At 36.0% G+C, this 6247-nt stretch overlaps 1 long non-coding RNA gene across 1 annotated transcript in view; it reads right to left on the bottom strand.

The window, feature by feature from the left end:
- The window catches only part of LOC139085335 (uncharacterized), a 36086-nt gene extending 29945 nt beyond the window's left edge, over positions 1–6141 (bottom strand). Inside the window, exon 1 of the long non-coding RNA XR_011543618.1 lies at positions 5892–6141. This is a non-coding gene — a long non-coding RNA (uncharacterized lncRNA). The remainder of the gene's footprint in view (positions 1–5891) is intronic.
- Between the last annotated feature and the right edge of the window lie 106 nt (positions 6142–6247).

Below are 6247 nucleotides of genomic sequence, written 5' to 3' on the forward strand. Positions count from 1 at the left end.
TCTTAGGCTGTGCACTTCTCACATTTGACTGGATTTTTCCTCCGGCCTGTGGGCTTAATGTCACTTTTCACTACTTTGTCCCTCTTAAGGGTGGGATCCATCAGTGGAAACTGTAACGGTTGATCCGATGGTCCACACTGTAGTATATTATGTGAATTTAGAATCTATTATCTTGGGGCCGGCTCCGTGGCCCAGTGGTTAAGGTCATGTGCTCGGCTTCAGCAGCCCAGGGTTTCGCTGGTTCAGTTCCTGGGTGCAGACATGGCACTGCTCATCAGGCCATGCTGAGGCGGCGTCCCACATGCCACAACTAGAGGGACTCACAACTAGAATATCCAACTATGTGCTAGGGGGCTTTGGGAAGAAGAAGAAGAAGAAAAAAGAAGATTGGCAACAGATGTTAGCTCAGGTGCCAATCTTTAAAAAAAAAGAATCTATTATCTTCCTTCCATCCTCTGTCTTATACTAAGTTGCTTACATGAGATAGAGAAGGAAAGAGAGAGATTTCATGGAGATGTTTAAAAGCCTCTTGGCTTGAGTATCAGCTAAAATTCTCTAGGAACTGTCATTTTGAAGTGTTTGTACTCATAAGCTGTCAGTAGTATCACCAAGACAGTTAATTTTTTTTTAATCCAGTGAATCCATATTATATCTTTCGAATGAGTGTAACATAAACTTGAGGTTTCATCATGTAACATAAATTATTTAGGAAAAATTTTTTGGTGACTTCTCTTTTAATACTCATGACCCTTGGCAGTGGTACTGGTAAATGTTTAACAACTGACTACATAAGGGAATAAACGCACTGATTTTTAGTGTTTGTCCACTTCTGTGGTGTACATAGTCCTACTGTGGGCAATTTCAAGCCACCAACATGACATCACTAAAGGCAGAGTTGGGAAAAGATGTGCTGTAGCACGCCATGCTGTAGTACTCCCACCATACGGATATAATAGGCACACAATCTCAAGAGCCTAGGTACGAGCAAAGGTAGAAAAATAATTAGGATTTGGAAATGTAGAACTATAATATAGTGTATAGTAAAGTATATACTATTCCCAGTAGTAATATTATTAATGGTATTGGTTTTATTAGTGTTACTTATTAATTTTATTATTAATGTTCTTCTTATTATTATTAGCATGACAAATAAAGTGGGTGACAAAGGTACAAAAAGATTTACCTCTATTTTTAATATAATTTATTTAATTGCAAGTTTACAAAATTTAACTTCTAAAAATGATGTGTTTGACCACCAGCTAGCAAAATCCTGGACATTTAACAATTAGTTCCTGCAAGTTGGTGTGATGTGGCTCCAGCACACTATTGCCTCTGGGGAAGAAATGGAAAACATCGTGGTGCTCTGGAAAAGGTGTTGGGGTGAGAGATGGCTGACCCAGAGAGTGAACAGCAGTTAAAGGCAAAAATTCAGGAGCCAGGCTACCCGCTTCCAATGCCCAGCTTTTCTCGTGGGCTTGGACAAGCTGCTTAACCTCTCTGAATTTCAGTTTCCTTTATAGTACAAAGGAGATTGTACGAGAACTTAACTTACGTGGATATCGGGGCTTTAAGTAAGATAATGTTTGCACAGTGACTGTGCCTAGTAAGCAAACAATAAGACTATTATCACTAAATTTCAGCTAGGCCAATAAGTGCTGTGTAATCATGGGCAATTTTTTTCCCTCACCATTTCTTCATATGTAAAATAAGGAGTTAAATACAAAAAGATTTATAAGGTTCCTCCTAGTTCTCAAAGACACAATGATTAAGAACTAGAGCTCTTGAGTCAGACGGCCTAAATTCAGCTCCTGACCCTCTTTATACAAGCTGTGTGGCTTGGGGCAAGTTAATTCATCTCTCTTATCCTCCACTTCTTCATGTGGAAGTCAGGAATTAACACAGGAATTTGTTGAACAGAATTTTTTGAGGGTAAAATGAGGAACATCCAAATAAGTTCTTAGCCCACTTTTTGGCATGTAGTAGGTACTCAATAAAGAGAAGTTATTTTATTAACAATATTAATATTGTTATCATATATAATGATATTAATAATAGTACTATTTTAGTATATCATATAGTGCTAAGTAGTATATAGTATTTGTGTACTATATAATATATTGCATATATTGCACATACATAGTAATGGTATTGATATTTCTATTATTTATTAATATTATTTAATACTATTAACATGAATAATATTAGTATTATTAATAAAATGGAGCACAAAGGTACAAACATTTATTTTTTTGTATATGGTATGCCTTCCCAAGCCAAATCTCCATCCTAAAAGCTTGTCCTGTGACATCAAAATTAATATTAATAATAAAATAAATAACATTAATAATAAAATAGGTAATATTATTAGGCATTTTCTAAATGTCAACCATTGTAGTCAGTGCTTCACGTATAATTTAATCACCCTCTTTGAGTCTCAGTTTTATTATTTATAAAATGACTTTAATGCATATCACGGAGAGTTGTTAAGAAGAGTATAAATATTATTATTGTAATACATTGAACTCAATGTCTGAAACACAGTAGGCATGCCATAAAAGGTAGCTAGAATAATGATTATAATAATAATAGAATCTATTTTATAGGTTGCGAGAATATATTTATGCATTTTGAAAAATGCTTACCATCTTGCTTAATGCATTATATATGTTAATTAATGGTAGCTATTATAGTTATATAATAAAAATAAATGACGGGCATTTGCCACAAGTATTTCCTATTTACTGTCAATTTACCATTGAGAATAGTTTGGCAAGTCAAGATGCAGTTCAGAGAATTCAGAATACAGAGCTCAGAAGAGCTGTTAGAAAGAGTGGCTGTTGTGTTTTAATCTCTTGCTCCTGGGGTGGAGGAGGCGCAATGTGAGAATCTTGAGGGGGAGGAGCCAGCAGGTTCTTGCAGGAAAAGGGTTAGATGTTGCCAACACTGAGTTACGGGGTGTTATTCTTGTAAGGAAGAGGTGTTAGACCAGCATTGGCGTGAGGTGGCAATGTTCATCGTTATTCTTTCCCGTCTAGTAGCAGTATTGAATTAGGACAACTGAGTCTTTGGAGGAACCTGTTGAAAGCTGTGGGTTTTTTGTTGTTGTCACTTGGTTATTTGCTGATGCCGTGTCTTTTGCTATTTTAACACTTTTTGCTTCTTCTGTGGTACTTCAATGGGTACTGTTAACTGTAGCTGTGTCCAAAACATTATCAAATTATTCATAATCCCAGTTTTTGTGTCTTTGTGTTTATCATTGCACTTACTATGAATCATTTTAATAATTCCTTAAAATATCATCCCCAAGTCAGTCCATATGGCCTTGTGATCTCATACTTAGTAATAAACATGGGGACATATGGTTATAAAATGAAGTCTTTCAGGATTCTCCAGTCCCTCAGCCTATTGCCCCTCAAAGGAACAGAGTGAGCTGATCCAAAAGGCCAGATAGGAAATGAGAGTGATCTCATCCTCTCTCTTGGCATTAGCTGCCACCTCCTTGGGGAATAATTACTTAATAAACTCAGGCTTCCCCCTTCAATGGCTCTATAAAACACAGGGTTGGCTTTTTAGAATGCATTTGGAATTAATGCTGCTCATACCTGAGAACAGAGAAGCCTAAATAGATCTGGTTCTATTGAGTGATGTTAAGAAATCTGATCCTTGGTAAAGCACTTCTCTGGAACATCTGAGCCTGAGTTCAAACCCAGGGCGGAGTTCTCAACCAAATCAGACATTGTGATTATGTTCATAGAAATATAAACCCTAGGGGCAGTCCCAGAAAGATAAATAAAATTACCATATAAGGGACACACCCATGTGCATCTGCAAGCTGGTGGATGCTGAGAAATACGAATGTGTGTGTGTGTGTAACACACACATAAAATTTCAACAATCCTGGTAACCAAAAGTGCCGATTAGAATAACGAAGACATTCCTCTTTGCTCATGAGATTTGAAAAGGAAAACAAACAATGCCCGATGCCCTTAAAATTGTCGTGAGAGGGATGGTTCTGAAATATTGCATGTAAGAAAGTAAACTTTTACCATCTTTTTAACAGTTATTTAGAAATAAGAATCAAACTCCTCAAAATCTATATAATATATATTCCTTGATACGGTAATTTCTCATCTGTGACTCTGGACTTGGGAAATGTACAGAAACTCATGACTGCAAAACTTGTTATAGTAAAAAAATTGAAAACTACCTAAAAATCCAACATTAGTTAGCAATAAACATAATGTTTTTGAAGACATTTTTATGATAGGCAAATTACTCAGAGTGAAATGAGGGTGAAAATTATATAGAGAGCTTCATGACTTTAGCTTTATTAAAACATGTGAAGAAAATAATGCAAGAATGCAGTTATTTCCAGTGAGTGGGATTATAAGTCATTTTTATTCGAGTATTTCTTTAATGTTCTCTGTAGAGTATATAAACATAAGAATGAAAGTAATTTTTAAAAGATACTTAATGCTTATCTGGAAAAGCATCCTGAAATATGTGTGGAGAGACACAATAGAGAAAACTAAGGACACAAAAGGGATATAAAATATTGGAGTAAATTGGGTTGACTTTTCCAGAATTGAAATAACCCTTTTCTCTTATTAATTGCAAAATTGCTTTTAAAAAATATTTTCAGTTTCAAATACCCAGAGAGCTCAGTTCGAGATACATTGAGTCTAAGGGAAAAAAGTTTAAATAAGAAGAAAAAATGTCATTTTTAAGGATGGTGGTTTCAAATGGGTTTGGCACAATTGAAAATGTGTCTTTGAAATGTGTTTAGTATTTCCAGACAAGGAAGAACTGTCGCCTCACATTGTTTGCGAATCACGCTGCACATCTGGTCCTTCTGCCCTGGGACAAGGACTGCAGCAGGAAAAAGAACACATTCAAAGAGAAAGGACGTTGCTCTGCAATCAAACCTCAGATTCTTTTTTTGCGTGCTTACCACGTTTGAAAAAAAAATTGTAAATCATGTTTCTCCACTCATGGGAACTTAGCATTGCAGCCTGACATCATATTATTCTGCACTTTTTGCTCAACCATCCCTCCATGGAGGTCGTGTGAGGGTTTGGGTGGTATCGTCAACATGGGAAAGTGAACTCTCGAAATTAGCCAGCATCATCTCAGTTTCTTTGAAGTTTCTCCTGACTTATTTGAATGATAAAATCTAGAAATTGAGTACCTTCCTTACAGTCGAAATGCCGTAATCTAGACCAACTAAACTTTAAAAATAAAGAAATAAATAAAAGGTTCAGAGCAGCAGTTTCACATCCACAAGAATTACTGGATTAGTTAAGGTTTAGTTTTTTTTCATTGTCATGATGTTTTTATGTAGCGATAGTCATTTTTTTCTTATGGCATAGACAACATTTAAAATGGTTTTCTGCCTGGGCTGGAAATGTTCAGTACCATTCAGGGAATGGTATCTGTTGGCACAGAGACAGGGCAAGTGGGTTGGAATGGAGGCCATGAAGGATGGGTTTATTTTCTTTTTCTTAACAATTCCACCTTTCTCGCCCACCCCCTCCTGTTGGGTGTCTTTTATACATACAGTGTATCTTTGCCCAACTTTATATCTAGTCATTTCAGAAACGATTGTCTTCTTTTCTTGAGACTTTCTACATGAAAGAACATAGCTTATCTTTCTAAAAAATAAACAATATGACTTTTCTAATTGTCATTTTTCTTTCTTTTCCTTCCTTTCTCCCTTCCTTTCTTTTTTCAATCACATATTAATGAACTCCTGTTATATACCTGGGAGAGAGCTAGATGCTAGGAATATAAGAGTGAACAAGACAAGGTCCTAAACCTTAAAGAATTTACAACGAATTAGAGGTCACAGAAAAGTAAAGAAACATTTACCAAAGAATGGGGTCATTGCCTACCTTTAGTAGAGGTAAGTACAGTGGATCTGGAAGCATCCAACGTAGACACTTAACTCAGACTTGGGGGTGGAGAGAAGTGGTCCTATCTGTGGTCAATTTAAATGCTGAGTTGATGGGACTTATGTTTGGAGAAAAAAGAGGAAAGAGGAATTAAGGATGCCTCCTAATATTCAGACAAGACAGAAAGAGAGAGACACAGAGAGAGGAAAATGACATGACCATGTTGTAATTTTAGTTCCGTATAAAGAATGAATTAGAGAAAAGATAAGACTGAATACAGAATGTCCAGTTGGAGTTCTTTTGTCTCAAAATTCTTGATTTGAACAAGAGATGATTGTGGCCTAAACAATAGAGGT

The sequence above is a fragment of the Equus przewalskii genome, chromosome 8 (genome assembly GCF_037783145.1).
Source record: "Equus przewalskii isolate Varuska chromosome 8, EquPr2, whole genome shotgun sequence".
Lineage (NCBI taxonomy): Eukaryota > Metazoa > Chordata > Mammalia > Perissodactyla > Equidae > Equus > Equus przewalskii.